The 24,063-nt window shown below is 40.1% G+C and overlaps 1 protein-coding gene across 5 annotated transcripts in view; it reads right to left on the reverse strand.

The window, feature by feature from the left end:
• Positions 1 to 24,063, reverse strand: part of nlgn2a (neuroligin 2a) — a 440,867-nt gene that overhangs the window by 197,571 nt on the left and 219,233 nt on the right. Inside the window, exon 1 of one of the 5 annotated variants that reach the window (XM_061960377.2) lies at positions 2,303 to 2,403. The exons of the other annotated variants lie outside the window; for them this stretch is intronic. The gene's annotated coding sequence lies outside the window, so the exon portion shown is untranslated. Of the gene's footprint in view, positions 1 to 2,302; positions 2,404 to 24,063 lie in introns of those variants that run through there. 5 annotated transcript variants of the gene reach the window in all.

Genomic DNA, 24,063 nt, shown 5'->3' on the forward strand with positions numbered 1-24,063 from the left:
GATTCATGGTGAGCTTTAAACGGACAAACCTCAACAGAAGACCCATTTTAACATATCGACAAAAGCATTGTAGCACCCCTCTTAATTGATAACTCAATCAATTATTCATTGACTGATTGGTTGGTTCCTCCCAAACCTTGCCAAGACATTTTGGACCATTTCCATCTTGCTAAACACCTTTTGGGTCCAACATCAATTACATTTGACCAGGCAATTGCTGTAAAAAACAGCATTTATCAAACTTTTTTCACTAAGTACCACCTCGGAAAAAACTTTACTCTCCAAGTATCACTATAATGACCAACATTAAAATACAGTAGCGTAGTAGGCTTAAATAATAATAAAAAAATAAGGCGTATGTTTTATTTAAGAAGTATAATCAATGTTTTTGTCAGTGTAACATTCACAGTTTGTACAGGAACACTGTTTTTAATATAGGAGAAATAAACACTGTAATTTAAATCAAGTGATTCTTTGGCGTACCATAATTTGCTCTAAAACCTTCACGGAAAGGTGTTTCTCAAAAGAGTAGAAGTTGAAAACAACTGTGTTAACTTACATTTTTACTTCCGGTATCCTAACACTATTGTGCATGTAGAACATAGGTGTTAAACTCCTGGCCATGGAACCATAAAACAATCAACGTGAAGTACTGTATGCCCGCATGACAAAATCCAAACTTACTGCAACATCACCACCACATCGACATCTTATGTAACAATAGTAATAATGGCTACAGTGGTATTAATTAGGGATGTTCCGATCTGGGTTTTATACTGCCGATTCCCATACCCATCATCCATGAGTGAGATCGGCCAATACCAATACCGATTATTACCAACATAATATTTTAACTACTGGTAGTTCCTTTTTTTTTTTAAATCACATACAATTGTTTGAAACTATAGTAGACAATTAAGATTTAGACTTCCTTTATTGTCATTCAAATTTGAACTTTAGAGTACAGATAAGAACAACATTTTGTTGCATTAGCTCGCTGTAGTGCAGGATAAAATAACTACACAAGTATATTCATAAATACAAAAATACTACAATAACTACACAAAAGCAGAAATCCTTTTGTTTTTGCCCTCAAAGTCCTCCTGTGTCCAGGGACTTATTCCCTGAGTTTGTAAAAAACTGAGTTCACAAAAACTACACAATTACTGAGTAAATAAAAGTATTGATCTAATCACTCTGGTATCGATCATAGACTGATACTACCCTTGGTATCAACGTCATTAATTAGGGAAGGCTATGCAAAACCAAATTAAACTGAACAGGCTGCTAGTGATGGGACGAAATGTGGCGAGTAATGGAGGGGTCGTTTCTGCGAAGCACGAATCGAGGCTTGCTTCATGCAGGGGAGGAGACGGAAATGATGACGTGCGAAGCCTCGCTGCCCGCTTGTAGCACGTGACTGTTTCAGGACGCGGTTCAGATTTTTTCCGGGAGATCCAACAACTTATACACCGCCCAAGCGCCATTGAAAATGTGGGCTTTTGAGAGGTGGTCAGTTCTGAGTATAAAACTAGTTTTTAAATTGCCAATTGAATCAAAAAATTACAGCAAACTTAATCCAAACCGGTTACCGATTCGCGCAAATACATTCTATGCCACATGACGTAGGTTCGATTCTCTGCAAGGATTCTTGAACGGGTTTATCACTGTAAACACTACCTTTAGTGAAGCAACGCATTCAGTATTTATTCTTTTTAACCAGCCACCAGACATCAACAGCTGCAGGATGGAGAGGTTTTGTCAAGAAAAAAAAAAGAATCAATAAATTTAAAAATAAAATGAACTAAATCTCCTCTGTTCTGTACACCATTGTCCAAGTTACATTATATTGTCATCTTCTTCTATATGCCATTTCCTCAAGGTGACAGAAAAACATTATAGTACCTGCACAATCATTCTACAATGTTGGCAAAATACAAACAAACAATACACATACAGTACATATATAAATTATATTACACACATATTGTATTATACTTTGTTAATTTAACCAGCACAATCATTTTGTCAAACATTTATTGTGATCCATTGTTATTTCCATGAGCCATAATATACGCATCCTTCCAATGCATCAAACAATATGTGGTTAAGATACAGCTGTTTGTAATTATACATTTGACCAGCAGGGGGTGTTTTGTGCCAAAGCATGCATTGAAGCTTAGAGAAATTCTCCAACTAATTGGCTCAAGTGGTTCAATGCCTCATATGAGGCTTCATCTGAACCATCACTACAAGCTACAAAACAACAACAACAGAATACTGGAGCACAGCAAAAACTTACGCGCAAGACGTGCAGCAGGAGAAGCGTCCACATTGTTTAAAAATTCAGACATTCAGAGTCCCAACACCAAAACATAGCAGCTGCACAACTTAAATAGTCTTGATTGTTAACACAAAGGCAGGCGTAAAGGTGCTGCAGATGGGCACACACATAACAGGAAGTGCCACCAAAATAAAAGCGCAAGACGCCACCAAACTTAAAATAACACCTGATCTGGTGTCACAGTTCATGTCAACTTTCTGCTGCATTGTGGTTCCATCTACACTCCTTAGACTTTTCAAAGCACTTTTTCATTGGTGTTATTTCAAGCGAGCATAGTTAAAGTTAAAGTTAAAGTCCCAACTATCGTCACACACATACTGGGTGTGGTGAAATTTTTCCTCTGCATTTGACCCATCCCCTTGTTTACCCCCTGGGAGGTGAGGGGAGCAGTGAGCAGCAGCGTGCACCGCGCTCAGGAATGATTTGGTGGTTTAACCCCCAATTCCAACCCTTGATGCTGAGTGCCAAGCAGGGAGGTAATGGGTCCCATTTTTTATAGTGTTTGGTATGACCCGGGCGGGGATTGAACTCATGACTTTCCAGTCTCAGGGCGGGCACTCTAACCACAAGTCCTCTGAGCTGGCTGACCGTAGCTATTAGTATGTCTGCTCCTGGTTTGGTCTTGGTGTGTAACATGTTCAGCCTCTTCCTCTGGAGAAAATGTATCTGATAATGATACTTAAGAAACTAGAAAATGCAGTTTATTTGCCATAATGGACGTGACTATTATTAATTTAGTTGAGCGGCTCAACACTTTGTATAAAAACACACAATTAGCTGTTGGTCGCTTGTCAGCCGGTAAACCAAAAATAAATAGTGTCTGTCACAGTGGATCTGGGTTTTTTAATTGAAGGACATAAATCAAAAATGACCGATAACATACTTTTTCACAAAAATCGACTGATCGGCAGATTCCTAGTTTGAATAGGATGCATTGCACCAACCAGTCTTACTGGGGGCAAAGTATCAATATTTTAATTGTACACAACTAAAAACTGCACCACATGAACAAATTAACCCTGTCCATACAGAATAAAACATTAAAGCTGCATGATAACACAGTAAAAAGTGATACTTGTAACCACAACAAGGCATGCCGGGAAACGATTGCTTCTCAGATGCATCGTCAGACATGCCAACTCATCCCGATTTAGCGGAAGACTCCGGAAATGTCCCTTTGTCTACCGACTAAAGTTATACATCGATTAAATTTTGAAGTTTTTGTGTGCATATAAAATTATGCAGTTTTTGCCCGGATGTTAAAAGGATGACAACCTAATAGTCGACCGACAATCACTTAACTAAACCGAGCAACCACAGCTGGCTCAGCGTGCATACAAAGCGGTTCTCTACCCTCTGTTTTCTCCACGCTCAGTCCGCTCACCATCCAGTCCCGATGCATTTACGGACTGTTAGACTGTTGGAAAAAAAAACTCTTTATACAGGAACAAAATGTTGAATTAAATAATCATGCTTGATCTAAAGCAAGGGTGTCAAACTCATTTTAGATCGAGGGCCACATGGAGAAAAATCTACTCCCAAGTAGGCCGGACTGGTAAAATCACGGCACGATAACTTAAAAATAAAGACAACTTCAGATTGTTTTCTTTGTTTAAAAATAGAACAAGCACATTCGGAAAATGTACAAATCATAATGTTGTTTTTTATTAAAAAACAACAACATTGTATTCTTACATGTTGCGGTTAATAGTATTCTATCTTTATTTGTCGTTATTTATACTTTCTGAATAAATTATGTGATAATGGTTATCAGTCAACTCATTGGTGTTAATTTTCAATCCATCAAGATTAAAATAAAAAATAACAGGATGTTATTTATGTAGTTTGCTAATTTTCCTCGACTGGTGCACCAACATCATGTGGTTTATTTTTTTTTTTACATATGTAGCATCATCTACAAAGATACAAATAATTACTATTGTGCCATCTAGTGGACACATTTAGAACAGCACTTTCTATCATATAAAAATTTCGGCTCATTTTTATACTTAGTGAACTAATCCTCTGGGCCGGATAAAACCTGTCAAACGTCCGGCCCGGTTTGACAGGTTTTATCTTCAGATAAAACTTTAGATCCCCTGATCTAAAGTGTGGCTTCCTGCACGATTGAGTTTGAAGCCCTTAATGTAGAAGAAATACACTGTGGCAAAAAGACACAAAACAAGCATGTGTTAGTGTGTAGTACTGTATGTACCCGACGCTTTCACCGCACACCATAACAACAAGTTTGGTATCGGTACCTCAGTACCTTGAGGTCACACTTTGAGTAGAGTAAAGGAACAAAATGTTTCGCTTTTACGCTTTATCCAAAGGCGGAGATGCACAGTATTTATTTACCAAGTGGACATGTGACTGTAAGCATTTACACTTAACGTGTACCGTTTGGAAACTCTGTACGCCTTTGTAGTGCATCGGAAAATCTGATCATGGCGAGATGCACCCTTAAAACCCTAGTGTGATTGCTGTGCACCTAAATGTGCAGGAAAGACAGGAGTCCAATTAAATCAATGCAGAGGTGTGCGTGCGTGTGTGTGCATGTGTGCGTGTAGGTGTGTGTGTGTGTGTGTGTGTGTGTGTGTGTGTGTGCATGAAGACAGCTGGATCAATCCACAGTGAGAAGAGGTTGACAGAGTAATGACCTGTCTTCTATTCCCATCAGCTTCTTTCTCTTTCCCTCTTGCTAGATATTCCACTTTCTGTATATTACACACACGCGCACACACACACACACTCTCTCACACACACACACACACACACACACACACACACATACACACACACACACACACACACACACACACACACACACACACACACACACACACACACACACACACACACACACACAGGACCCATCCTCACTCATCCCTGCCTCCTTCATCGCTTCCTTCTCCTTGCACTCGCAGCAGTCCAGGAATAACTCTTGTAATCTCACATTTATTCCCCTTCACTCAATCTTTTCTCAGTCATCCTCGCTGATCCGCTATTTCTCTTTTGTTGACACTCTTTTTTTCTTTCTCTAAATGAAATTCCTTTCAAGCGACCGGCGCCGCCTCAGCCCCAATAACTCAAACAGCCAACCCCTTTGATGCATCATTCATGGTTTTGTTCCCTAATGCACTCGCCATCTCTTTCACAGTATCAAATCTCCATCGTCTGCTTTTATCCGCCGTTGCAGCGTCACCCCTTCCCTCTCGCTCTTAGTGTGTCGTCTTGTTGCCGCAGCCTCGTATACTTCCCTTTTTTCTCCCCCATAATTCCATCCATGCGCCAAATCTCTTTCTTTCAGCCCTTTTCCTCATCCTTCCGCAGCACTCCTCTGTTTCTATTTCATTTCCTTTCCCATCACACAGCCTGCACCCATTCCTGGAGGTGAGCATCTGAGCGCTTATGCCCATCTACCAGGAATGGGATACCCCTTACCATACCAGCAGCGAGGCCAGAAGTCTGCCCTCTAAAAGCCATCTTTGTCGCATCGTGACACCCGAATTCCCCCTTGCTTTCTTACCAAGGCGTGCGACCTGTAGATAAACATGTCGCCTGCAGAGCACCATGTTGTGTGGCATGACGAAGTGCACCAAGCTGGAGGTGCATGCGACTTAAGAGTGAGATGAATGCAATTATTGCAGGCTGGCCTCTGCAGTTTTTCTTGCACTGTCAGGTTAAAGCACCAGGGACGCTGATGCATCCAAAACATGCATGGGTCAATTTCTGCCATCCATTCATCCATCCATCCTTAGAGAGTACTGACATGTTGCAGTATCCGGCCAATATCTGGACCAAACGGTTCTGTGGTGCAATCATGATGACACGGGCTGAACCTTGGCTTCCAAGACACATATCGGATACAGGAAAGCTAAAAAGCCTCCACCAAGGCACAACAATTGTTGTGTGGCTCATGTTGTCCTATATCGGGGGTCGGCAACCTGCGGCTTTAGCGCCGCCCTTGTGGCTCCCTGGAGCTTTTTCAAAAATGTATGAAAATGGAAAAAGATAAGGAAAAAAATATCTTTATTGTTTTAATATGGTTTTTGTAGGAGGACAAACATGACACAAACCTTCCTAATTGTTAAGAGATCCCACTGTTTACCTGTATATTAAACATGCTTCACTGATGAGAGTGTTTGGTGAGCGCTGTTTAGTCCTACTAATTTTGGCGGTCCTTGAACTCATTGTAGTTTTACATGTACAACTTTCTCCAACGCTGCAACAGAAAAACGTGTTTTATGCCACTCCTCCTTTGTCTCATTTTGTCCACCAAACTTTTCATGCTGTGTGTGAATGTCCAAAGGTTAGCTTTGTTGAAGTTATTGACTTGTGTCGAGGGCTAATCAGGCATATTTGGTCAGAGCGGTGCTAGCATGTTATTTAGGCTAGCTGTATGTACCGGTACATATTGCTTCATTATGCCTCGTTTGTAGTCATTTCATTTCCTTTACTTATTTAATGTATATTTGCATGTCTCATGACATGTTATCCGTATGTGATATTGGCTGCATTTCTGATAGTTGTTTGTTTACCATGTTGTTCCAGACCACAGCAAACGTTACCCAGCATGCAGAGATTGTAATAAATCCATGAGAAGAAGACAGCCTGCCGTTTCCTTTAACTTGGACACACACATCTATACCTTTGGCCATTCTAAGCCTGTGTCAGGTAAATATCACACCCTGTGAGAAGCCTCTGTTTTATTGATGTTTTCCAATGTTGTAAAAATGTGTTGAATAAATATTACATTTCAACATTTCTGTCAACAAAGATTTGTGTCAGCCTGCGACATGTGGTCATTTTGATTGTAGGCCGAAATAGCTAATATAGACACTTACATCATGTTTTGCCTTCACTATAACACTTGTATAAGGCTTTAAATTTTTTGCGGCTCCAGACAAATTAATTTATCTTATTTTTGGTCCAATATGGCTCTTTCAACATTTTGGGTTGCCGACCCCTGTCCTATGTCATGTTTTTTATTTGTCATTAGGACTCATGCAATTTTTAAATCTCGTTGCCTTTTGTGATACCCGGACCGGGCCACAACACCCAGTCATTGGAGATGTCCAGTGTCAGTCACAAGTAAATAGGAGGGTTGCAACGGAAGTTGTTTTGAGTCTGGTTGCGCAATATAAACAATATAAATCATATTATTTTGGCCGACAATAGAGCTTTTAACACTATCGCTATATCGTGATAATGCAGGTTGATAACACAGTTTAGCGGAGGATCTGCCTTCATAAGCCAGTGCGAACTTGCATCCTGTGCCAGAACGTAACGACCTGTCCTGTACAGTAAGTCGAACCTAGCAAGCTCTATGCATTATTTCTCTCTCTGTGTTTCTCCCCCGTCGTGATCATTTGTCTCGTGTCCTCTTTGTCGTCTTTCCAGCAGCGTACCTCCGTTCCCGCGTCACAAGCTGTGTGTCTCGTCTACCCATATTCCCTCTGCTTCCCTGGCTGCCTCTTGGATCTCGACCCTCCGCCTGGACAGGGACTTTGACGCCTCTCTCCTCCCCTCGACCTCACGTCTGCTCACGGATCTCCGAGTCAGCCTTGCCCCTCTTGGACTTCTGCCTCTTGCTCAACACTACCGGTAACACTCATCAGATAATTGTTACACAGTCACACACATACACACCCGTTTGGCTGAGTCACGCTCCATTCTTTTGTAAATATATATATATTAACAATATATAGAGCTAAAACAATGGTAACACAGATATTAACAGTAAATCAGTAAGTATATCAGTTTTGACAAAAACTACAACCATAAATGACGTAATATGTAACCACATTTAAATGCCAATTAATATATTGTGATATATATCGTTATCGTAATAAAGATTTGGGGCCATATCGCCCATCCCTAGGTTTAATTACGCATTGACTATTTGAGAAGTCATGCAAAGTTTCACAATGCAAACAACACTGAAAGAGTTATAGTTGAACTTGATACAGATTCATTTAGGAGATTGACATGTGCCTGTCCAAATTGCTTACCGGCCCTTGTGAAAATTATTTGCGTATGACGATTTTTTTAAATTGCTTTTCGAGTATAAATGATTGTGCCATGGAAAGCATGGTGTTCGAGTGGTTAGGGTTTTGGCCGCGCAGTCAATAGATGGAGGGTTTGATTCTGCATTTGGACATCTCTGTGTGGAGTTTGCATGTTCTCCCAAGTACTCCGGCTTTCTCACACATCCCACAGGGCTGGGCGATTAAACAAAAAATCTTACACCTATATATATATATATATATATATATATATATATACCGACGTAAAACTGCCATGCCTGTCATTTAGATGTTTTTTTATATTAAGAGACTGCCTTATTAAAATGCACTACTGGTTGTGTATTTACATGACGCTAAGCCTTATAGCTGCCAGAAAAGCAGCAGAAGAAGTCGCGTCACGTGAGTGTCATGACCTGTCACAACAGGTCATGTAAATGGGTTATGCTTGTATAACGCTTTTCTACCTTCAAGGTACTCAAAGCACTTTGACACCAGTTCCACATTCACCCATTCATACACACCTTCACACACACCTTCACACACTGATGGTGGGAGCTGCCATGCAAGGCCCTAACCACGACCCATCAGGAGCAAGAGTGAAGTGTCTTGCTCAAGGACACAACAGACGTGCCTAGGTTGGTAGAAGCTGGGGATCGAACCAGGAACCCTCAGGTTGCTGGCACGGCCACTCTCCCAACTGTGCCACGCTGTCTTGTTTTGAGTTTGTTGGTGTTTCCTCTGTTTGAGGTTTTAGTTCCTCACTCTTACTATTTTCTAGTTTACACTCCCTGTTTTCTTGTCCCTGCAGCAGCTACACCTTGTGTGCCAGCGCACCTGGTATCATTTGTAATCAAGGCTATTAAGGTTGAGCCGTTGCTTCTTCTTGTGTTGAAACATTATACCTTTTGGAGGCTTTTCCTGCAGTACGCCTCGTAAATCCTTGCTGTTCTCCAGCTTTCTTTTCTGTTTGGCTTTTGTAAGAGTGTAGCTTCCCCTATGCTTCTGGAGCACTTCCTAGTGGCTCTTGCCTTTTTTGTTTTGTCGCCAATTAAATACTTTTTACCTGGAAACTGCCTAATGGCATTCTGCATATTTGGATCACGCCAACTATCGCCGTCATGCAACTAAAGCGTTACAGTGAGACTGTCCCAGCCAGTCTACTACACAAAGGCATCATGGAGGAAAACAAACAGAGCTGTCAGTACAAGGCGAGCAGCTTGTACCAAAAAGGAATCGGGTGTCGGTTGTGTGTTCACACTTGGGCTTCAATAAAGATGACGCCAACCAAACAGTAGTAGACTCAGACTGCTGACAACAAGTGCCGACATAAACGGATAATTGTGAAAAGAACTTAACCTTATAGTTTTATTGTAAAACTAACCTTTTTCATAAGATACATATTATTTTTTATTTCTACACACCATAGTATTCATTTAGCGTAATTTTCTTGAAAGAAAATTACAAAAAAAAAATATTTTCTCCTTTTTTAAGATAACTATGCAAATATTTTTCATTAAATGGGTTTTCAGTCCTATTGTTTCAATAGATACATTTTTTTTTTATTTGTGCCTGTTTTTTCATTTACAAAATTATACAAATATTAAAAGTATTATCGTATACTCTAGCCTTTAAATAGACCCCTCTTTTAGATCAGTTGATCTGCCATCTCTTTTCTGCTCAGATTAGATGACGTGCTATCTGGTCAAAGTCGAGACCCGGAATGTACCACTCATCTGTGCATCAGTTGATGACGTCTCTGCGCTGCTGACTTGTCTCCACCCAAGACGATTTCCGGCTGGCCCCACTATGGACAGGACTCTCACACTATGATCTAAATCCACTCGACGTCCATCGAGTGGGGGGGCTTGTGCAGCCCTTTGAGACACTTGTGATTTATGGCTGTATAAATAATCTTTGATTGACTGATTGATCGATAGAGAATAAACCGAGTTAAGAATGTAATAATTGTGCATTAATCGTTCAATCAACCGTGATTTATTTACTTTATCTTTAATTTTTTATTTATTTTTTTATTTAAATAAAAAGTTTTGACCAAATGTGTCTCGTCCTATTGTTATGTCAGTTGTAGAGTCTAAACTGTCCGTGGGTGTAGTGGTGAATGGTTCTTGGGCTCCAGCTTACCTGGATGACAAGCCAGTGATTGTGCCACTTCTATTGTGCCAACCAGCAAGTGCCAGGCAATGCGTTACTGTGCATGTCCAGAAAAAAGAATCAGCTATTCAGTTGACTTACGCTTTTGCGACTTTTTGAGTTATAGAAATGTCTGCAGCTTGTTTTTTGAAGGACAAACCAATCTGATAAAAGGCAGGTATTGTGAGAAAGTGAGTTCATTACATCCATCCATCTATTTTCTACCGCTTGTCCCTTTCGGGGTTGCGGGGGGTGCTGGAGCCTATCTCAGCTGCATACGGGCGGAGGGCGGGGTACAACCTGTACAAGTCGCCACCTCATCGCAGGGCCAACACAGACAGACAACATTCACACTCACGTTCACACACTAGGGCCAATTTAGTGTTGCCAATCAACCTATCCCCAGGTGCATGTCTTTGGAGGTGGGAGGAAGCCGGAGTATCTAAACATAAAATTACCACTGTTTGATACTCTCACTTCTTCTGTGGAACCCTCGAGAAGCATTCCCTCCTCACGCCTTTAAGCGTCATGTTCAACTTGTTCTCCGACACCCAGCCTGCAAAGCCTCTCCTGTCGTGACTGACCTTGAATTAAGGCTTTGACAAGACTAAAAGTAACAGCATTGCAACTGTTGCGGAGAGGGAAGACACCCTTGGCACATCCGATTATTCCCCAAAACATATTTACCCTCATGCTGCAGTGACAGCGACAGCGGAATGCGCCCCAGGCTAGTAAACCTGCGTGTGCGTGACAGAACGAGCCACGAGAGCCACTTAGGCTACCTAATGTGCTCAAACGACGAAGAGGACGACTTACACTCTCCTCCACACACGAGCAGCAGGTGACACAATATGCTCGGGGTAAAAGTAAACACACATATTTTTACGGCGTAGCGCGTTCGGAAATAAGACAACGCGGATTCCCCTCGAGCCTTAGCAACAAGGATGCGCAACTTGAAGCCATTCAGCGCCTCCTGGGCATGTTCTGCTCTCCTTAGCCCTGCAGGCATTCTTTGAATCCTCACTCTCTTTTAAATTTAAGACCACAGAGGTTGCATGTGTGTGTGTTTTTTTACCCGATCAGAAACAATACTGCTGAGCTGCGTAGGGCATGGATTGAAAAAGGACTGAAAAGTGACTGATAGCATTTCAATTTGGGCAGGTGTACAGTGCACTCATAGGTGAGGTGTTAAAGCAACAATATTGTCATGATCCCACATTTTGGTGTTATTTTTCTGCATTTGGTAATATTTCCTGTCCTGGTGCTCTTGTTTTAGTAGTACTTCCTCTTGGATTCCTTGTTTTACTGCACCTTCACTTTCTGCTTACTTTCCTGGGTTACTTGCCAGCGTTGGATTATTGTATCCTGCTCCCACTGCTATAAAGCACACAGTTGCACCCACCAAATTTTAGAAGAAAAACATATTTTTTACATATATTAGCTGTACCAGACTACAAGCCACAGATATATACGGTACAAAATATTTTTGAAATGCTTATTTACAGACCTTAATTGTTTTCAAACAGTGGCTGTAAACACAGCAGTAAAACAGCTGATCATACAAAACAGAAGTCATCGTCATGGACCCACTAGATGCGGAAGCTAGCTCTCCAATCAGCTAAATAGACTCATTAACTCCACAGTGACATTTGCGAAAACTGAAACAATACAAAAAGAATGCCATTGTCAGTTAATAATACTAACACGGACACTTATAAACGTGTTAGCATATTCGCTAATGCTGACTCTACTCTAACTTGATTACATTACGATAGCACGTAAAATATGAATAAAAGCACTACTTTACAAGTCCCACATGGGCCAGCTGAGTAAGTATGAATTGCAAAAGTTAAATTGTAAAACGTACAAATGTTGTTTGGAGTGATGATTGAAGAATCCGTTCAAGTAGAAATGCTACAGAAAGTTTTACTTCTGGTTCAAGGCATTAAAAAAGAAAATCCATTGTCAACCTGCAACACCTGCAGTGAGCAAACCCGTCCATAAGATGGCACCATAGCACAAACAATAACATACCCATTCAGTTTTTTTTTTTTGTTGGCTAAAAATCCATTAATTAGCCACTGTTTCATAAGGTTCAAAGAGTTGGAAAAAAGTAGCGGCTTACTGTTCAGAAAGTACGGTACTTCGCACTGGTTTGCTGTTTGCAACCTTTTGTTATTTTTCCCCGTTTAACAAAACTCTCTTACCTGCACTACGCCTGCCTTCTCTGCCTCTTGAAGTCACGACAAACTCAACCATGTGAGTCCGTAACAAATTTGTCAAAATATCCATGTAAGGAGCAGCATTCCTTGTAACTGCAGGACAACGGAAACTCAATGGTAACCATAGTAACCCTACTCTACTACAATACTGGTGGACCAATGTTGGGTTAGTGCTTGACATGACATGTTAAAATACAGATAGAGCTAGCATGTATCTAATTGTTTCATATTCTCCTAAAAACCAATGTCCCTCTGCAGTAAAAATATGTTATTGGTCGATTTCTATTATCATTTTACCATTTTGGAAAAACTAATATCCCTTATCTGCAAAACACAGATGTCCACTGCAGAGGACACTGCCTCTGCATTTCAAATGCACTGATAAAAAGGACCCCTTGACTTATTTATTGCCAAACAATGCCATTTTTTGAAAACGCACCACCAGAGGAAAGGAAATAGAATTCAATCCAATCGGTTTATGTCAGAGCTTTTCTAAACGCGGCCCGGGAATTACATCATACCGGCCCCCGAGTTCAGTTCAAAACTTGGGAGACAAACACTTGTCCAGCAAATTCATAAAAACACTACAGTAGGGAAGGGATTCATATGGCAACATTCCTGGGTGGATCTCGCGTGAGACGAAGGTGGGGGATTAATCATTTTACAATGCAGTCTGCTGAAAATGATGGAAAGCGCTACTTTACACAGCAACTGAGACTGTGGTCAAAGTTGGAATTGCCACAAAATACATTTTAAGATATTCAACACTCTACTGCCCCCCTAGTTTGCCATGTTTCATGTATCAGGTACATTGCAACGAATGGGGCTATATGAAAGCCTGTGTTACTGTATATGCTCCTGTTGTAATGAGGAACTTGGACCACAGTAAACGCATTGGCAGATCCTTGCATTGCCATTTTAACTTTGTTAGCAAACATAGAACACTGGGGTCCAAACTTGTTATTTACATAACTAAGGCGTTCCTCAAGGCACCCATTTAAATCCTCTCCTTTTTGGCAGTTAAAATGTTTTTCTGATTTATTTAACTAACGTCTAATTGCTGGATAGCCTGACTCTAGGGAATAATAATTTATTCTAGCTAAACTTGTGGTGTTCCTCAAGGTTCTATTTTAGGTCCTCTCTTTTTCATAATTTGGGCTATTCAACTGGTGGCCCAAAAGTGTAGTTTAAAAAAACCTATGAAAGATTAACATTTTTGCAAAAAGTTCTCCTGTAACTCTGACAAAATAAATAGAACAACATCAAATGTCTACTGTAGAGGACACTGGATCTCTGGGACTAATAGTGAAGGGACAAGTCTGAACCCGGGTCTTTAGCTTTCTGGAAATGTGGCCCCCAAAACAAGGTATTAGTATATCTTTGGTTTACACTTCTCTTAACCTATGTGGCCTTCATAAGCACTCTGCAGTTAGAGCCACGCTCGCACATATTCCACATACATAGAGTATTTAGCTGTGGGCTGAGTAAACATCTAATTCCACTCCATTGGATTTTTATACAAACAGCAAAAAGGCAGGAGGGAGCTGGAATAAAGAGGCTGCGGGATGCAGAGGAGAGGGGGTGTTGCCGAGGTCCTTGGCAACAATGACCTCTGAGATTCTCCTAATTGGGCAAATCTCTGAGCAGGGACCCAGCGTCCCACTCGGGTCAGACAGTGGCCAAAAGAGAGGAAAAGGAAGGAAGGAGGAGGGAAGGCTTTGGAGAGGAGGCGCCATGAAAAGGTTGCGCTATGTGAGTCTAATGAATTGAAGGGCTTGTACAAGAGCAGCTTTGACCTCCACTAAACTTCCGTGCCGTCTACTAGCTTCGAATCCTGTGTCCGCGATGCGCGGCTATCGAAGAACTGCAGTGGATTTTTTTTTAAATACAAGAAAAAAAACTGACAGGCCTTTTGTGAAATATGTTCTGCTGCAAATCACTGGACAACTGAGGCCGAGCTCGGCCAAGAGACCTTGTTGGCACGACAAATTGCACTGAGTGAGAGGCGTGAAGAGAAGGGAGTCTCCTTTAAGGGTCTCTCTGGAAGACTAATTTATGTGCGTCCTGATCAATGGGTTAATTAAGTGGAGAGGGGAGAAGAGGTAGGGAGGGGGGCTAGTGGCAAAAGAGGAAGGGAAATGGATGAATGTGGGATAGGTGGGGTGACTCTTTAGATGTGGAGAACACGTCAAAAAACTCCACCCAGTCAATCTCTAATGGGGATTTTTTCATGTTAGTGATGATTTTTCGCTGCGCAATCAATACAACACCGCCTCCTCCCGGATAAGCATTGTTGAAAATAAGATGTCGAGGATGCAATCCACTGGGCGGTCTTGGAGTGACCTTTGGAAAAAATCAATTTGGATATTTACTCATCAACAAAACTGTTAATAAGAAGACTAAGTGTCAGGCACTCATAAGTAGGGATGGACTAAGCTAAGTGAATGCAGACTCACCTGCAACAAGCGCTTGAAGGTGATATTGTGCAAGTAACGTAACGTAGCGTCCTGGCAGAAGCACACAGACAGTTTTTAAAAATATTGCCGACCTGAACACGCCCTTATTACAGCACTTCCTCATTATGCACCAATGACCATTACCAGCGAGGTTGCATTCAGGAACAACCTTGATTTCAAACATTACTGCTCACATAAGTTGTTTTCGCACAGTCTCTATATTCTCAAAAATAGAGATTCTATGTTGTACTTTTGAGTAAACTTTTTTTTTAAAGCAATGTACAAGTACAATATTGGTCTTGAAGAAGCCAGAAGTAAACCTTTACATTACCATAAGGAGTACAAAAGTAAATCAAGAAGGAATGTGTACCATTTCAAACCAAGTTATCTGCTGCATAAAACTGTTTATCTCAGAGACAATACGTATTACTATCCTAACTAACTGTAAAGTATTTTAAGTAGGGCATACTAATAGTATAATTACAGTTAAGCCATTTAGCGCTATTATTAATAATAATAATGATAATTCTAATAAATTTTTGTATTTATTAGCATCTTTGATTATTGTAATCATCTCTATTCTATTAACTTTTAGTCAGAATTTTTTACATGATCTTGTCTTTTTGTCAATGTTATTCTTTAAAATGTGTTTTATTGGTTTGATTGATTTTTTGATTGATTGAGACTTTTATTAGTAGGTTGCACAGTGAAGTACATATTCCGTACAACTGACCACTAAATGGTAACACCCGAATACGTTTTTCAACTTGTTTAAGTTGTGGTATATTGGGTTCATTGATTCATGATACAGATATATACTATCATATATACTATCATCATAATACATGGTAGTATATATCTGTATCATCAGGTGTGTATTGAGCTTGTATTCTCTTTGATTATGGCTTCGAGCACATGTTTACATCATTCTGGCACTAAGAGTTTTCTTTCTCAAAAAGGTACACCCCTGTGCAGTTATTGAGCAGACATGTTTAATACTTTGTTTGTAGTAATTGCTGAAAAGATTGAACCAAAGCCAGACTATTGGAGTAGCCCCTCGGTCATCTTCCTTCAACAAATCCAAAAAAAAGATCTTGTAGCATTCACTACTTTGTTGGTTAGAAGACTCATTGTGTTAAATTGGAAAACAACAGCGCCTGCCCGGCATACCCGCTGGATTAAATATATACTTTTTATATGCCCAAATTGGAGAAGATTAGGCTGACATTGAATGGATGTTCTACAAAATTGATATGCGGTACTTTCCTTAAATATGTAAAAGAGACTGATCTCCAATTCAACCCAGACTAAAATACCATTTAAAAATCTCATAAGCTTTTTTTTACTTGTATTTATTGACATATGTTTTGGGGGGAAATCAGGAGGCATTAAATACAGTTGTCTGTGGCTTTATGTTAATAAATTAACCTGTACATACAGTATTTGACTGATGTATTTTATTTTGTTGTGAATGTGTGTGTGTGTGTGCGTGTGTGTGTGTGTGTGTGTGTGTGTGTGTGTGTGTGTGTGTGTGTGTGTGTGTCTTGTTTGAGGGCGGGAAAGGAACATTTTAAATGTGACTGTACATTTAGAAATTGTAAATGCCCTAAAACTCAAAGAAATGTTTAAAGAAATAGGTACACCCCAAGTAACCACTGGTACCTGTGTTTCGGAGAGTGTATCTTCTGTATCCCTGCAATAATTATGACAATTTGTTGTAGATTGTGTTTCTTATTTTTGAATGCATTACCTATTTAATTCCGGAATTGTTTTTTTTTGTTAGTGTTATTAATTAAAAAAAAAATATATATATATATATATATATATATATATATACTGTATATATATATATACATATATATATATATATATATATATATACATATATATATATATATATATATATATATATATATATATATATATCTAAGTACCGGTTTGGCCATTGTTTAAGCACCAGCACCATTTATAAAGTACTGTAATGTAGGGATGTCCCGATCCAGGTTTTTGCACTTCCGATCCGATACCGATATTGTTTTTGCATTTCCGATCCGATACCGATACTGACCGATACCGATACTGACCGATACTGGCCTATCCGAGCATGTATTAAAGTTTAAAGTTATTTAGCCTACTTAGTTGTCAGAATCATGTTGAAAAGGGTTTTAGTACTCTTGATAACAACTAGCCAGCTGAATTAGGGGAGTTTGAATAATACACAATGGTTGGTAACAAGAAACTGACCTGTTTATTCAAGGATAAACACAAAATAGACAAAATTATACATGACAAACAGAAATGGCATCATTGAACTAGGGCTGGGCGATATGGCCTTTTTTTAATATTGCGATATTTTAAGGCCATATTGCGATACACAATATATATCTGGATATTTTGCCTTAGCCTTGAATGAACACTTGATGCATATAATCACAGCAGTATGATGATTCTATGTGTTTTGATTGATTGATTGAGACTTTTATTAATAGGTTGCACAGTGAAGTACATATTCCGTACAATTGACCACTAAATGGTAACACCCCAATACGTTTTTCAACTTGTTTAAGTCGGGGTCCACTTACATTGATTCATGATACAGATATATACTATCAGATATATACTATCATCATAATACAGTCATCACACAAGATAATCACATTGAATTATTTACATTATTTATAATCCAGGGTGTGGATGGGTGCGCCGGATGTAAGTGTCAAAAAGACAGCCAAAAGAGTTTGATATGCGAGCACCTTAGAGGGAGCGTTGCTCGCACGGCTGCGCTAGCATCACAGCTAACGTTAGCCATGCTGCTACCTCTCTGCTGGGAGAGGACGTATACGTATGTGACGTATGTCGTGACAGTATGTGACGTGTGAAAGAAGGTGCGCTTGTCTGTCTGTGAGAGGGAGACACAGGAAAGTGTGAGAAGAGCCTGTCGTGTAATGCCAGCAGCTAAAAGCAACTGCGTGAGAATTGTGGATGTGTTGAAGGTGTGCTGGAAAATGCGGAACGGAAACTACGGAGCAGCAGAAAAGTGGAATGTATTATTTAAATCGGTGCGTTGGAAAACACGGACCGGTGTTTTTTTAAAAACTGGATCTGGATCGGCATTTTCCCATGCCTTGCCGATACGCAATTTTTGGCAAATATCGGCAGCCGATCCGATCCAAATATCGGATCGGGACATCCCTACTGTAATGGTAGTATTGGTTCAAATGTAAATGATACCCATCCCTACTCATAAGCACAGGTTTGTTTCCATTGGTTGTACAGTTGAAACTGGTGGCTATTCCAAACACACACGCGCACACACACACACACACACGCACACACATATCCTGCTGACTTGCAGCCATCTAACTAGCCTCCTTCTTTTCCACTCCTTACTTCCAAGTCCCTCGAGTTTAAGGCCAAATGAACGTTTTATGTCGGCACCAGGGGAGCTCTGCTTTGCTTTCTTCCCATGTCTTTACCCTTGCAGCACCGCTCAACAACAAGCAAGCAACCAACCCCCCCATTCCCCATCCAATCCCACCCGCTGTTTAAAAGCGCTACGCACTAACAGACATCCCAGCAAGGCAATCTCGTTTGCCACTAGCGTGTGATCAAGGTTACACTTCCTTAGCTGAGCTAATTAGGCTGACAACACCGCCATCTTTCTTCCTCTAATGCTTAAACCCGTGCCTATACCATACACTCATGCATCTTTAAGCACAAGCCACCTCCCCAAAAAACATTATTTCTTCCACCTCAGGTAATTTCAAGATGGTGAGGATGTGACTCATGAAGGGCATTGCACACATGGATTTTTTGGGGGGGTTTTTGCATCGAGATGCTAAAGCTGCAGGCCAAGTAGATAGGTGCATGCAGTAAAGTTCAGCGCGAGCCGCTGACATTTACGTGCCGACTGCTACCTGTGTCGTGTGCAAAACAGATTCAGGCCAAGTGGGGCCTTGCATTGGACTTCATTTGTCACTTGCTTCAGCCTTGAGGAGCCGCAGATTAATCGTTCAAACAACACACATTGTTTTCTCTGAGGGATGGAGGACACACAAAAACTCAAAAGGTGCCTTTAGAGCACATCCAAAGAGAACGATGTGACAAAAGTTCCGAGGCATCTTCTCTTCTGTGTGTGTCACATATGCGTACCGCTCATCGTCATCATGTCCGGCGTTGTCTTCGCCGATTGTGACAGTGACAGCAACCATCCTGGCCCTGCTTGGCATCGGCTGAGCGTGAAAGTCCAACGCTGACATTGCCGCGCTCGTTTGTCACTGTCAGTCCGACCGCCGACTCTCCTCCCAAAAGCCTCGAAGTTCGAGCGCGTGCAAATTGCCTGCCCGTATGGAGACCGGTTAATTGTCCATATGAGAATGGGGCCTCTTGTTTTCATTAATGTATGACATTGTGACAGCAGAGAAAGGCCGGCAGACTAACACTGCATCAACCTGAGCTTGATACGCTGTAATTGTTCAAGGGAAAGTCTTAATGCATCATGAGACTTCCTTTAGAAGGTGACACATCCCTATAGTCATTGTGACTATCGACATGCAGGGACAGTAAAGTTGGAAGCACATATTAGTCAGATGGAAAATTATAGCCAGAGTAATAGTCCAACTCTTGACTGATTAGGGCTGCATGCACACTTTTGGTTTAATGCTCTGGTCAGAGCCAAAAATGTAAAAAAAGATTCTTGATGCACGCTTTGTTGTGGTTCACAAAGCATTTACATTGTTTTTTTTGTCATGAAACCAAAAGGTAAGGATTTGATTGGGGCGCCTTTCCGATTGCTCACAATATGTCACATAACTTTAGAGCTGCATCTATTGATTATTTTAGTAGTTGAGCAATCGATTAGCTTGTTCGATGAATCCAGGAATCGTTTAAAAAATGCTTTATAACCTCAATGTGTATTTCACGGAAAATAGTTGAAAACATTTCTTTCTTTTTGATTGCTATAACCTTGATTCTTTTTTTCCAAATTAATGCACATCATCAACATTGAAATTGCATCTTAAACATGTGTGCATTAATAAAATAAAACAATAATTTCCACTGTCTGTCTCCACTCACTGCCGCTCACATTGCACTAATATTGCAATTGCCGTGCAGTAAAACTATGAGCCTGATCTACTAAGATCCAAATATCACGCGTGGGCAAACTATAAATTGTGTTTACTATCAGTGGGAGTGTTGCATGTGATCTCCTAAGACTGCATGTACAATTGAAAAGTGTTGCTGACCACCTTATTTAAATAAAGTTTTTGTGTGTACCATGCACTTTCACCAAGAAGACACTCGATCATCGCGTTATGTTATCTTTTCAAACAAGCAGCAGACACTTTTTCTGGGTATTTTAGAAGCAGTCTGGCTATGCATCAACAATGTAAACCTTTTTTTTTTGCATTTGCACTCCAGAGTTTAGACGCAAGAAAATGCATATTCCAAGAAGGTTTTTTTTCACATGTTAATAATATATTTTCGATATAAAAAAAATAACAATATTAAAAAAACGCCAGCAGACAACAACATGCACCATTTGAGTTCATTCTAATTACCCTTTAGGTCATCCAGCAGTCATAAAATTAGAAAATGATATTGCTGATTAGACAATATGTGTATTTTTTTATTTTATTTGATTGTCCATATATGTTTGACAAGCATACGTAGGACAGAACTGCAGCGCAACAGCCGTGTGTATAACTGAGTTTGCACGTTATTTTCAGACATGCCAAATATAGATGGAAAATGGTGTTTGCAGTTGAGTTTTAGTCATGATAAATCACACTGTGTGTGCTAAATTATTATATTTGCATTTTCTCCTCCTAGTATTGCGGGCGTTCTGATGATCAGCATATATTCTGCATATTCATGAAGACAGACATAGTAACTAGATCAAGCTCTTTATTCTGCTCACTAAAGAGACGCAATACTCTGTGGACAAGTTTAGTAGATCAGCTTTGCGTGTGCTATCAAGTTTGCACGCTTTAATACACGCAAACCTTGAGTAGACCAGGCCCTCTGTCCGCGTATTTAAAGATCCTCGCATTCCATGTGACCTGTATTGTATATACAGTGTTTTTATTAGTTACAATCATTAAATGATTAATCGAAGCAACAGAATATAAATCGGATCTTGTTTCTAATCAAATTGATACATTTAATGATTAATAATTAAAGCATGACATAAGTCAAATATTCCAACTCTGCCTGGTTTCCACGTAATCCTGCCATTTTTACCATCTTAGATTTCACAAAAAGCTTCTGAAATTTGAAGAGTGATGTTTGAGACAGCACTTCTCTTACATATTTGTCAGTTTTGCATCATTTACACTCTGGTCCGTGTGGCGTGAAGAGGTGTGTGAGAGGTTTTGTACATAGAGTAGGAGCAACCTGGGGTCACCATGGTAACATGCTCTCATCTGGAGCATATATTAAGTCCCAAAATGATGTCACATGTCTGCGTTTTTAGTGCAGCATCCCCCATCACTTTATTTATGTGTGTTTCTGGCTACATTTTCATGAAAACAAGACTTTCATATCACATATTGCAGCTTTACCAGACGACCATCAATTGGATAGTGCCAGTGGTGCCAAAGGGCCTCATTATAGTTGACTGACAAAGACCAGTACCCCATTATGTGTGCGTTTCATACAGCCCTCATCATTATGCAGTGCAGACAACAGTACTAACACTTCAACGTGTTGGCCAACAAAGCCTGGCGTCGCTATATCCACCCTTTCCTCCTGACGCTGCTGCAATTCCTGTTGCCGGCGCTTTAAGCTCAGGCTGACAGCTCGCGCTAATATGCATGTGCGCCGTGTAGGCCGCGGTGAGAACACGTGCGTTACGGCAGGCGAGGCGCACAGCAGATGTTCGGTGAGCAAAAGTGAGACAAAATACTGCCAGAAACTACGAGCTAAACCTCTTCACATTCACAAGACAAGTTTAACACAATGAGGACACTGCCGCCTTGGAAGAAATCATCAAGATCACTCATTACATTTACTACACACCACTTAGAGCACAGGTGTCGAACTCATGGCCCGGGGGTCAGATAAGACCCGCAATGTCATTTTACATGGTCCACCACGTCATTTAATACATGTGTTGATTTGTTATAATACATTGTTTCATGCACAAGTGTTGCTTGAGTGTCCTTAAAACTGAACAAAATAATTTACTTTTAAGGTTTTGAAGCCTACTCAAGATTTGTTTTCTTTTACGTCTTTCTGCTGATTTACCGGATTTTTAGTTTTCAAGTATTTCCACTCATATTGCCTCCATTGGCTTTACATCCATACTGTAATATGATTGTTCATGTTTTTCAGTCAGCACAGATTGGTGTTCTATCACATTGTGTTGTGTTTTACAAACTCTGTCCGTAGATAGCTCACAGCAAATGCCGTAGCACACAGATGTGTTACTACGCAGGTTACAGATCGTAAATGAAGTATTGTTGGTGGTTTTTGAATGCATTTTTAAAGTTATTTAGAGGTAGAATTGATCGCTCCCATCAGCTGCATTGCTAGCCACCAATAATGAGCTGATTTTGTATGTGTTAGACTGGAAAAAAAAACCTTATGTCTTCTTGTCTCTCATAAGGATTGTGAAAAATAGGCAAAATTACGAAAAAAGTGCAGCTCCCCTTTAACCTTTTTAATCTCAAGCCCCATATTTTCCACTTTTGCGCCCCGGGCTGATAACAGTTGGTTGGGGGGCACATAATAAATGAAAATAACATAACATAGCTACACAGGGGCCCAGGTCCCACTCAAATTTTAACACTGAATTAGTAATCTTACTCTTGATTTTAATCATTTTCAATAATTATAGCTAAAGTACTTACAGATTACAACTTGTCAAATGATATGAAACCATGTGTTGATCACAAAGATTATTATTTATTTAGCACACAAACCTTAGACTTAGGTCAGGCTGGTTAGAAAAATAAGTACTAACCAAATATACAGCATGAGAAAGGATTCATAAATAATTGACAAAGAAAAATGTTTTATAAAATTATGCAGTGCTAAAAAATAAACAAAAATAATGATAAATATGCTTCTTAACTAAAATGTAAAAAAAAAAAAAAGAGTGTAAATGAAATCACAGCGTCACCCCTTTAGTCATAATTTTTGCGCTTAAGAAACTTCTCTATGACTATAGTGCTGGACTTCTTCTGTTTGTTTGGTATTGTCATTACTGCTGCAAGTGGTGGAAAAGTGCATTGCAACTGACTACCACTGCGGTCCATATGGATCACAGCTGACAGATATTTTTGGCGAGCCTCTATGAGGCGCTTGCGACCCAACATTGAGTCCCGGCGCTATGGTTAAGAAAAACTGTTCTATATGAAATTTAACAACGATTTGCCTTACCAGTAACACCTATCATGGATATATTAACATAATGATCATGGGTTATACATCATACGGTGGTTGTCTAGTGGTTAAAGAGTTCAATCAAGATACACAATGTGGATTATCGTGGTTTCTGTTCCTGTTAAAATCAGAAAAACAATTAGATGCTAGATAGCACAAAATTGTTTCCTTAATTGTTAGTTTTGTTATTTTCCGTCTCTTTTGTGCACTTAAATAGTCACAGCTGTGGTCAATCAATTGATATAACAATAAATCAAGAACAACTTCAAAAATAAAGTGCACAAATAATAGACAAAATGGAAAATTATACAAAATAAATGAAAGACTCAGTACAGTATCATAGGAAAATAAATAAAACTTGAGTACCCCGACGACCCCAAGAGCTGTGTCGGCGGGAGTCTTGTGCTCCTGACAGGTTCAACTAACCAAACAGGTCTGCTTGGTTAAGGGTCTGACGAAGAGGTTCCCTCTGG

The sequence above is a fragment of the Nerophis lumbriciformis genome, linkage group LG05 (genome assembly GCF_033978685.3).
Source record: "Nerophis lumbriciformis linkage group LG05, RoL_Nlum_v2.1, whole genome shotgun sequence".
Taxonomy (NCBI): Eukaryota; Metazoa; Chordata; class Actinopteri; order Syngnathiformes; family Syngnathidae; genus Nerophis; species Nerophis lumbriciformis.